We start from the raw sequence: 10,303 nt of genomic DNA, 5'->3' as shown, positions 1-10,303 counted from the left end.
ACTGGTCAGCTGGACTGGGAGGGGGTCAGTGTTGTCACCGACATGGTAGGACTTTTTAGAACAGGCCCGGCAGCTCTCTCTAACCAAACGAAGTATGTCTGGTCATCTTTGACTTTGAAAACTCTGTTCTCTTTAAAAACAAAGTTTCAAATTCTCTATCTGGAGCTGCTATTTATAGAATCATCTATGAGCCCTTAACAAATAAAAGACAAATTTGTGGCATTTGTGTTTTTACAAAGTAGCACATTTATTGTTGAAAAACACAGGTGAAAAAGAAGAAAACAAAATCAAAAGTAATTGGACCTCCCAGAGATCAGTGTTAACATTTTGATTTCTGTATGTGTCTTCATCTCTCTCTGTGTCTTAATCTACATCTCAATCTACACTTATATAATTAAATTGACTTGAAAGATAAGATTACATGGCGGCATGTCATAACTTCTTATCAATAAGTATATCATGATCACTTCACAGGGCATGGAATCATTTTCTAAGAGGCTATTTAAGACGGTGGCCGAGTATGAGAATGGCAGAAGTTATTCAACAGATTTCCTATTGTTGAAAAATGGGGTTGTTTTACCTTTTTCACAATATCAAATGAAGCTGTGATAACATCCTTTAAGCTAAATCTTTGCCATGATCATTTACTAAGGATAAATTCGTAGAAGTGAAACTTCTGAGTTAAAGACAAAGCATTATTTTAAAAGTTCAACTTTATTTACTTTTGAATAGATAATATATAGTGTATATATACACATTACAAAATATATGTATATTATCTCTATGCATATGTACATATATACCTCTCTCTATATGTGTGTGTATATATATAGTGTGTATATATATATGTAGAATATATATACACACACACATAGAATATATATACACACACATACACACAGAATATATATATATATCTTCAGAGGCAGGATCTTGTTCTGTCGCCGAGACTGGAGTTCAGTGGTGCAATTGTAGCTCACTGCAATTCAAACTCCTGGGTCAGTGATCCCCCGCCTCAGCCTCCCAAATAGCTGGGACTATAGGCATATGCCACCATGACAGGCTGCTTTGCTTTGTTTTGTTTTAATTTTTAGTAGAAACGAGGTCTCTCTATGTTGCCCAGGCTGGAGTGCAGTGATGTGATCATAGCTCGCTGCAACCTTGAACTCCTGGGCTCCAGTGATCCTCCTGCCTCAGCCTCCCCAGCAGCTGTGACTACAGGCACACATGCCACAATATCCAGTTAATTTTTGTATTTTTTATAGAGACGAGGTCTTGCTATGTTTCCCAGGCTGGTTTCGAACTCTTGGCCTCAGGTGATCCTCCCGCTTCAGCCTCCCCAAATGCTGGGATTACAGGCGTAAGCCACTGTACCCCACTATTTTTTTTTCCACAAATAGTAGTTGCTGTGGTTTGAATGTGTCCCCCAAAGTTCATGCGTTGGAAACTTAATCTCCAATGCGACAGTGTTGGGAAGTGAGGTCTAAGAAGAGGTGATTAGGTCATGAGGGCAGAGCCACGATAATGCAATTATTGTGGGAGTGGGTTAGTTATTTTAAGAATGGGCTTATTATAAAAGTGAGTCTGGGGCAGGCACAGTGGCTCATGCCTGTAATCTGAGCACTTTGGGAGGCCCAGGCGGGCAGATCACGAGGTCAAGAGAGCGAGACCATCTTGGCTAACACAGTGAAACCCCACCTCTACTAAAAAATACAAAAAAATCAGCCGGGCGTGGTGGCATGTGCCTGTAATCCCAGCTACTCAGGAGGCTGAGGCAGGAGAATTGCTTGAACCTGGGAGGTGGAGGTTGCAGTGAGCTGCGATCGCACCACTGCACTCCACCCTGGGTGACAGAGCAAGACTCCGTCTGAAAAAAAAAAAAGTGAGTCTGGCCCTCTTCTGCTCTCCTGCTGTTGCCCTCTCTTGCCCTTCCACCTTCTGCCGTGGGATGATGCAGCACAAAGGCCGTTACCAGATGCCACCATCATGCTCTTGGATTTCCCAGCCTCCAGAATTATGAGCCAAATACATGTATTTTCTTTATAAATTACCCAGCTTGTGGTATTCTGTTATAGCAACACAAAATGAACTAAGACAGCAGTATCCTTTATGCTATTCTGCACTTTGCGTTTTTCACTTAAGAAATTATCTTGTAGAGCTTTCCAAGTCGGTACTGCATAATATTTTATTATATGCATCTATCATAATATATTTAAGTAGTCCCCTATTGGCTAGACACAGTCCCTTATTGATAGTTATGTATTAGTTATATATGACTGTATAACATATTATCCAGAAGCTCAGTGGCTTAGAAATACAATAAAATGGGCCAGGCGCGGTGGCTCACACCTGTAATCCCAGCACTTTGGGAGGCTGAGATGGGTGGATCACGAGGTCAGGAGATCGAGACCATCCTGGCTAACACGGTGAAACCCCATCTCTACTAAAATTACAAAAAATTATCCTGGCACGGTGGCAGGCGCCTGTAGTCCCAGCTACTCGGAGACTGAGGCAGGAGAATTGTGTGAACCTGGGAGGCGGAACTTGCAGTGAGCAGAGATCACACCACTGCACTCCAGCCGGGGCAACAGAGCAAGACTCCATCTCAAAAAAAAAAAAAAAGAAATACAATATAATTATTTTCTCATACTGTTTTTGCTGGTCAGAAATTTGAGAAGGATACATCTGGGCAGTGCTCACTTAGGGTCTTTTTTTTTTTGTTTTTTTTTTTTGTTTTTTTTTTTTCAGGGGAAAGCGCGAACGCAGTCCCCCACTACCACAAATTATGCAGTCGAGTTTCCCACATTTGGGGAAATCGCAGGGGTCAGCACATCTGGAGTGCAATGGATAAGCCTCGCCCTGGGAAAACCACCTTCGTGATCATGGTATCTCTCCTGCCAGGTAAGTATCACTTGGGGTCTTTAATGTGGCTGTAGTTAGATGCTAATTGAGGCTGAAGGTATCTGAAGGCTCCACTGGGACTAGAAGATCTATTTCTTTCTTTCTAAAAAAATATTTATTATTACTGTTTTTGGAGATGAGGTCTCAGTATGTTGCTCAGGCTGATATCGAACTGGGCTCAAGCAATTCTCCCACCTCAGCCTCCTGAGTATCTGGGACCACAGGTGTGTGCCACTAGGCCTGGCTAATTTTTCATTTTTTTGTAGCAATGGGAGTCTCACCATTTTTCTCAGGCTGGTCTCAAACTCCTGGGCTCAAGCAGTCCCCTACCTCAGTCTCTCAAAGTGCTGGAATTACAGGCATGAGCCACCATACCTGACTCAAGAAAATCTATGTCTAGAGTTACTCACTCATCCAGCTGGAAAGCTGGTGCTAGCTGTAGGTAGGGGGACTCAGTTCCTCTCCATGTGGATCTCTCCACAGAGCTGCTGGAGTGTCCTCTGGAAGCTGTCCAGGAAGCTGAGGCAGAAGCTGTGAGGCCTTTTATAACCTATCCTTGGAAGCCACACCCCTTTGCTTCCACCACATTCTATTGGTTATGGCAACTACAAAGGTTTGCCCAGGTTCCAGCAGAGGGAATTGACCCCACCTCTCAAAGGAGGAAGCTAACATCACATTATATGAAGAGCATGGGAAATGGGATATATCAGTGCTTCCATCTTTAGAAAATACAATCTGCCATAGGTTATTTCCAATATTTTGCTATTACCATATGTTAGTAAGTAGATTTTAAAGACTTTCTATATGTATTGCCAAACCTCCTTTAGAAAGTTGTACTAATTTAGATTCCAACCCCTTGTGATTGAGAAAGTCAATTTCTCCATGTCCTTACTAGCACTAAGTTTATCTTTTAATTAAAAATCTCTGCCAATTTGATATGCAAGAAATGGTATGTCATTGTTTTAAGAAAATTCTTTCTAAGAAAGCATAAGAGCTAAATTTGAGTAGCAGTATCTATATTAGTTTGCTAGTTTAGTTGCTATATTAGTTTCTGCCATAAGAAAATACCACAAACTGGGTCGCTTAAACAACAGAAATTTATTGTCTCATAGTTCTGGAGGCTGCAAGTCTAAGATCAAAGTGTCACAGGTTGTTTTCTCCTGAGGCCTCTTTCCTTGACTTGCAGACGGCTGCCTTCTCACGGCTGCCTTTCCTCTGCACATGCATCCCTGACGTCTCTTCTTTTCCTTTCCTTTTCTTTCTTTTTTTTTTTTTTAGATGGAGTTTCACTCTTGTTGCCCAGGCTGGAGTGCAGTGGCGTGATCTCAGCTCACTACAACCTCCACTTCCTTGGTTCAAGCAATTCTCCTGCCTCAGCCTCCCCAGTAGCTGAGATTACAGGCGCCCGCTGCCACGCCTGGCTAATTTTTGTATTTTTAGTAGAGACAGGGTTTCACCATGTTGACCAGGCTGGTCACAAACTCCTGACCTCAGGTGATCCTTCCGCCTCAGCCTCCCAAAGTGCTGGGATTACAGGCGTGAGCCACCGCGCCCAGTCTGCCTCTTCTTTTTCCTATAATGATACCAGTCATGTTGGATTAAGGCCCTCATGACCTCCTTTAATCTTAATTACCTCTTTAAAGGCCCTATCTCCATATATAATCACACTGGGGACTAGGGCATCACCATATAGATTTTGGGGGGACATAGTTCAGGCTATAGCAGCACCTTTACTGATTTGCTGAGTAATCTTGGGACAGTCACATATCTCTCTGAACCTCAGTTTTCTTATCTGTTTAATGGAGATATACAACATTTCCTCTTCCTCTTTCTCAAAGGGTTGTCATGACAAATTAGATAGAACCTGTGGAACTGAGCATGGTGGCTCATGCCTGTAATCCTAGCACTTTTCAAGGCCGAGGCAGGAGGATTGCTTGAGCCCAGGAATTTGAGAACAACCTGGGCAACATGGTGCAATCTCATCTCTACAAAAAAATTTTAAAAAGTTAGCCAGGCATGGTGGCATGTTTCTGTGGTTCCAGCTACTCAGGAGACTGAGGTGGAAGGATTACTTGATCCCGGAGGGTCAAGGCTGCAGTGAGCCACGATCAGGCCACTATACTCCAGCCTGGGCTACAGAGCAAGATCCTGTCTCAAAAAAAATAAAAGGAACATGTGAAAGGGTTCTGGAGAATATAATTATTAACGCATAAAATGCTTACAATTTAGGTCTCAATTCTGAGTTTGCACAACATGAGATACCCTTTGTTGACCTGAGTAGTACATTGATAGTATAGATGGATGTATCAGTTATGTAATGCTGTGTAACAAACCATCCCTAAACTTAGTAACTTAGAATAGCTGTTTATTATTTCTTGCAATTCTGTGGGTTGGCTAGATGGTTCCTCTGCCGTTTTCATTCACATAGCAACAGTCTGCTAACGGCTTGGCTGGGTTAGGTGGTCTAGACTGGCTGGGGTGCCGCTTGGGCCTCTCTCTTCCTGTGGTCTTTCAGGCCAGGTTCCTCACGTAATTATGAAAGCACTCCAAAAGCACAAAAGCAGAAACCCAGCCTCAGAAACTGCCCAGCATCACTTTTTTTTTTTTTTGAGATGGAGTCTCACTCTGTCACCAAAGCGTACAACGATGTGCTCATAGCTCACTGCAATCTTGGTCACCTGGGCTCAAGTGATCCTCCCACCTCAGCCTCCAGAGTAGCTGGGACTACAGGACTACGCCTGGCTAAATTTAAAAAAAAATTTTTTTTGGCCGGGTGTGGTGGCTCACACCTGTAATCCCAGCACTTTGGGAGGCTGAGGCGGGTGGATCACCTGAGGCCGGGAGTTCGAGACCAGCCTGACCAACATGGAGAAACCCCATCTCTACTAAAAATACAAAATTAGCCAGGCATGGTGGTGCATGCCTGTAATCCCAGCTACTCGGGAGGCTGAGGCAGGAGAATCGCTTGAACCCGGGAGGTGGACGTTGCGGTGAGACAAGATCGCACCATTGCACCCCAGCCTGGGCAAAAAGAGCGAAACTCCGTCTCAAAAAAAAAAAAAAATTTTTTTTTTGTGGAGGTTGGGTTTTACCATTGCCCAGGCTGATCTCAAACTCTTGGCCTCAAGCGATCCCAGCTCTGCCTCCCAAAGTGCTGGGATTTCAGGCATTAGCCACCATGGCCAGCCTGTTCAGCATCACTTCGGCCATATCCTATTGGTCACAGCAAGTCACAAGGCCAGCTCAGATTCAAGGGGAGGTGAAATAGATTCCACCTTGTGGTAGCGGAAGCAACAAAGTTACATTGCAAAAGAGCATGGACACAGGGAACTTGATTTTGTTTGGGGCTATTATTGTTACAATTCTCCATGGGGACCCTTTGCAAAGCCCGTATGTATCAGTCCCCATACTGAATCAGCCTACCCCACACATTCTCCCAGAGACTAGTGGACTTTGCCCTGCCCTTATTCTTTTGTGTGTGTGTGTGTGTGTGTGTGTGTGTGTGTGTGTGTGTGATGGAGTCTTGTTCTGTTGCCCAGGCTGGAGTGCAGTGGCGCAGTCTCGGCTCCCTGCAACCTCCTCCTCCCGGGTTCAAGCGATTCTTCTGCCTCAGCCTCCCGAGTAGCTGGGACTACAGGCGTGCACCACCAGGCCTGGCTAATTTTTGTATTTTTAGTAGAGATGAGGTTTCACCATATTGGCCAGGCTGCTCTCGAACTCCTGACCTTGTGATCCACCCGCCTCAGCCTCCCAAAGTGCTATGATTACAGGCACAAGCCACCGCGCCCGGCCAGACTTTGCCCTTATTCTTGGCAATGATCCAGTGTCTCCCAATTTGCATCTAAGCCCATTCTCAGCCAGTCCAGCTCCAGAACCCTGCCCACTGGCTGTGGCTCTGGTTTGGGGCTCTGTTTCTACCCTCTGGCCTTGCTGATGTACCTGGGGATTTGAATTTGCACCACCCTGCTAGCCCTCCCACTCCTGACTAGCCCCTACTCTGTTTCCTGGAACTCAGCCCAGCCCAGCTCTCTCAGCTGCCTTCTGGCAGGGCCAGACCTGCTCTTCCCAAGAAGTTCATACAACACCAGTGGATTCTCTTGACCAATTTCCCAGGAAAACTGCTTAATACATCTAAAAGGACAAAATAGTTCTTTCCACTTTGATTCACCTCAACTTAATAAGCTCCAATAATTCAGGCCTTTGAGAAATTCCACAATTTATGCTCCAAATTTCAGTCACATTTTTGTGTGTGTCTTACACATGTTCTTTAGAACTCATGAGTTATTGCTAATATAAATCTGTGTGGTTATTATTGATAAGAGCTATAAAGGAAGAGGTAATAGCAAGACGGCAGAATCTCACAGCACAGTTTATTGGGAGGGCTGCCGAAAAGTTAACATGAATCACGTTTTCCTAACTGAATTGCATTTTCTGATATAGCAGCAGGGCTTGCTGCCTAAGGACCTTCAGAGGGCTGTAAAGCCAAGCATCATCGAAGTGTTTGGTAATGAAGGTTTCAATTTTTACGGACCAACTCTTTTGTAAGGAGCACTTTTTGGTAAATTTATTAATTCGCTAATTATTGAAATGATTCTAGCATTGTAAGTTGTATTGTTAAGTAAAAAAAAGGTACACAATTGACTAGTTACGTATCTTTTGTGTAAAAAGGTGAGAAAATTAATATAGTATAATATGATATGATATAACATAATATATAAAGTGTGTGTATCTCCTTTCTTTGGAAGTGTCTGGAAGAAACCAGTAACATTTTCTCATGGAAGAAAAAATGAGGCTGGACGCAGTGGCTCACGCCTGTGATCTCAATACTTTGGGAGGCTGAGTTGGGCAGATGGGTTGAGCCCAGGAGTTTGAGACAAGCCTGGACAACATGGTGAGACTCTGTATCTACAAAAAATACAAACAATTTGCCAGGTGAGGCTGAGCTGTAGTCCCAGCTACTCAGGAGGTTGAGGTGGGAGGATCACCTGAGCCTGGGAGGTTAAGGCTGTAGTGAGCCGTGATTGTACCACTGCACTCCAGTTTGGGTGACACAGCAAGACCCTGTCTCTCCCCAACCACTTCAAAAAATGGGTGTCTGGCAGCAGGATGGGAGGGAGATTTTCTAGTTTACCTTTTGTACTTTTTGAATTGTACCACGTGAAGGTATTGCCTATCCAAAATTAAATCACTACTGTAGGAGTGGGTACTGACTGGGAGGGGGCACAAGGGAGCCGTCCGGGGCCCTGCACATCTTCTGAGCCTTTGTCCTGGATCTTGATGGTTACGTGGGTGAACACACATGAAAAGTCATCAATCCATACACTTAAGTTCTGTGCATTTTATTTTGAATTATGCTTCACAAAAAGTGATGTATTTTAATGAAATGATAAAATACAGTCAGCCCTCCATATCTGTGGGTTCCATATCCATGGATTTAACCAACCATGAATCAAAAATATTTTTTAAAATGGATGTTTGCATCTGTACTGAATACATATAGACTTTAAAAAGAATCATTATTCTCCCAGCCTGAGGAACATGATGAAACCCCATATCTACCAAAAATACAAAAAATTAGCTGAGTGTGGTAGCAGTGTCTGTAGTTCCAGCTATTCAGGAGACTGAGGTGGGAGGATTGCTTGAGCCTGGGAGATGGAGACTGCAGTAAGCCAAGATCATGCCACAGCACTCCAACCTGGGTGAGGGTGTAAGACCCGGTCTCAAAAAAAAAAAAAAAAAATCATTCTCTAAACAATATAGCCTAACAACTATTTACATACAAACATACACACACACACACACACACACACATATATACACACATTTTTTTTTTTTTTTGAAACACAGTCTCACTCTTGTCACCCTGGCTGGAGTGCAAGGGTGTGATCTCGGCTCACTGCAACCTCTGCCTCCCAGGTTCAAGTGATTCTCCTGCCTCATCCTCTTGAGTAGCTGTGATTACATGTGCCTGCCACCACACCCGGCTAATTTTTTTTTTTTTTTTTTTTTTTGAGATGGAGTCTTGCTCTGTCACCCAGCCTGGAGAGCAGTGGCGTGATCGCAGCTCACTGCAACCTCCCCCTCTTGGGTTCAACCATCCTTCTGCCTCAGCTTCCCCAGTAGCTGGGATTACAGGAGGGCACCACCACACTGAGCTTATTTTTATATTTTTGGTAGCGATGGGGTTTCGCCATGTTGGCCAGGCTGGTCTCGGACTCCTGACCTCAAGTGGTCCGCCCACCTTGGCCTCCCAAAATGCTGGGATTACAGGCGTGAGCCACCATGCCCAGCCTATTTGCGTATTTTTTACAGTATATTAGACATTATCAGTAATCTAGAGATGATTTAAAGCATCAGTCCCCAAACTTTTTGACACCAGGGACTGGTTTTGTGGAAGACAGTTTTTCCATGGACGGGGGCATAAAACTGTTCCACCTCAGATCATCAGGCATTATAGTCTCAAAAAGAGTGCACAGCCGAGATCCCTCGAATGCTCAGTTTGCAGTAGGGTTTGCGTTCCTCTGAGAATCTAATGCCGCTGCTGATCTGACAGGAGGGGGAGCTCATGCGGTCATGCTAGCTTGCCAGATGCTTGCCTCCTGCTATGTGGCTCCATTCCTAACAGGTACAGGCTGGTACCGGTCCACGATCTGGGGTTTGGGGACCCTCCCGATTTAAAGTATACGGAAGGATGGGCATAGGTTACATGCAAATATGATACCATTTTATATCAGGGACTTGAGCATCCGAAGATTTTGGTATCTGCGGTGGGGAGTGGGGGGTCCCAGAACCAATCTCCCATGGATAGCAAGGGATTATTGTATATTACAAATAATTTTATTTATTTATTTATTTATTTTACTTTAAGTTCCAGGATACATGTGCAGAGTGTGCAGGTTTGTTACATAGGTATGCATGTGCCATGGTGGTTTGCTGCACCCATCAACCTGTCATCTAGGTTTTAAGCCCTGTATGCATTAGCTATTCGTTCTAATGCTCTCCCTCCCCTTACCTCCACTCCCCCAAAATAATTTTAAAAATAAAGTCAGACCAGGATATATTGCCTTGTTCCACAAAAATAAATGTGTTTCTAAAAAGTTTACTCAAGCCCGTTTCTAGAAAGCGAAGCATAACTTCCAACTGGCTTCCATTGTAATGTCTAAGATGTATTAATGTACTGACTTCATTCAAGGAGTGCCAGTACTGGCGCTGGTCTGAGCACTAGGAGCCTGCTGGGGTGAACCCACCCACTCTCTGAGTCTGGCTTTGATGATGGAAAGGGAAAAGGAGAGGTGAATTGAGTCTCCTTGAAAGACTTGAGAAATTAGAGCCCAGCACCAGGCGCAGTGGCTCACGCTTGTAATCCCAGCACTTTGGGAGGCCAAGGCAGGAGGATCACCTG

General features: G+C 44.2%; 1 non-coding gene across 1 annotated transcript; it reads right to left on the bottom strand.

Annotated features, from left to right (window-relative positions):
• Positions 1-2,745: 2,745 nt before the first annotated feature.
• LOC117088938 lies at positions 2,746-2,909 on the bottom strand. The gene has a single exon (XR_004439440.1). It is a non-coding gene; the product is annotated as a U1 spliceosomal RNA (small nuclear RNA).
• Positions 2,910-10,303: the final 7,394 nt, after the last annotated feature.

Source organism: Trachypithecus francoisi, unplaced genomic scaffold, assembly GCF_009764315.1.
Source record: "Trachypithecus francoisi isolate TF-2019V2 unplaced genomic scaffold, Tfra_2.0 Lachesis_group10, whole genome shotgun sequence".
Taxonomy (NCBI): Eukaryota; Metazoa; Chordata; class Mammalia; order Primates; family Cercopithecidae; genus Trachypithecus; species Trachypithecus francoisi.
Note: the sequence above shows the minus strand (reverse complement) of the source record. Positions and strands in the feature narration are given on the sequence as shown.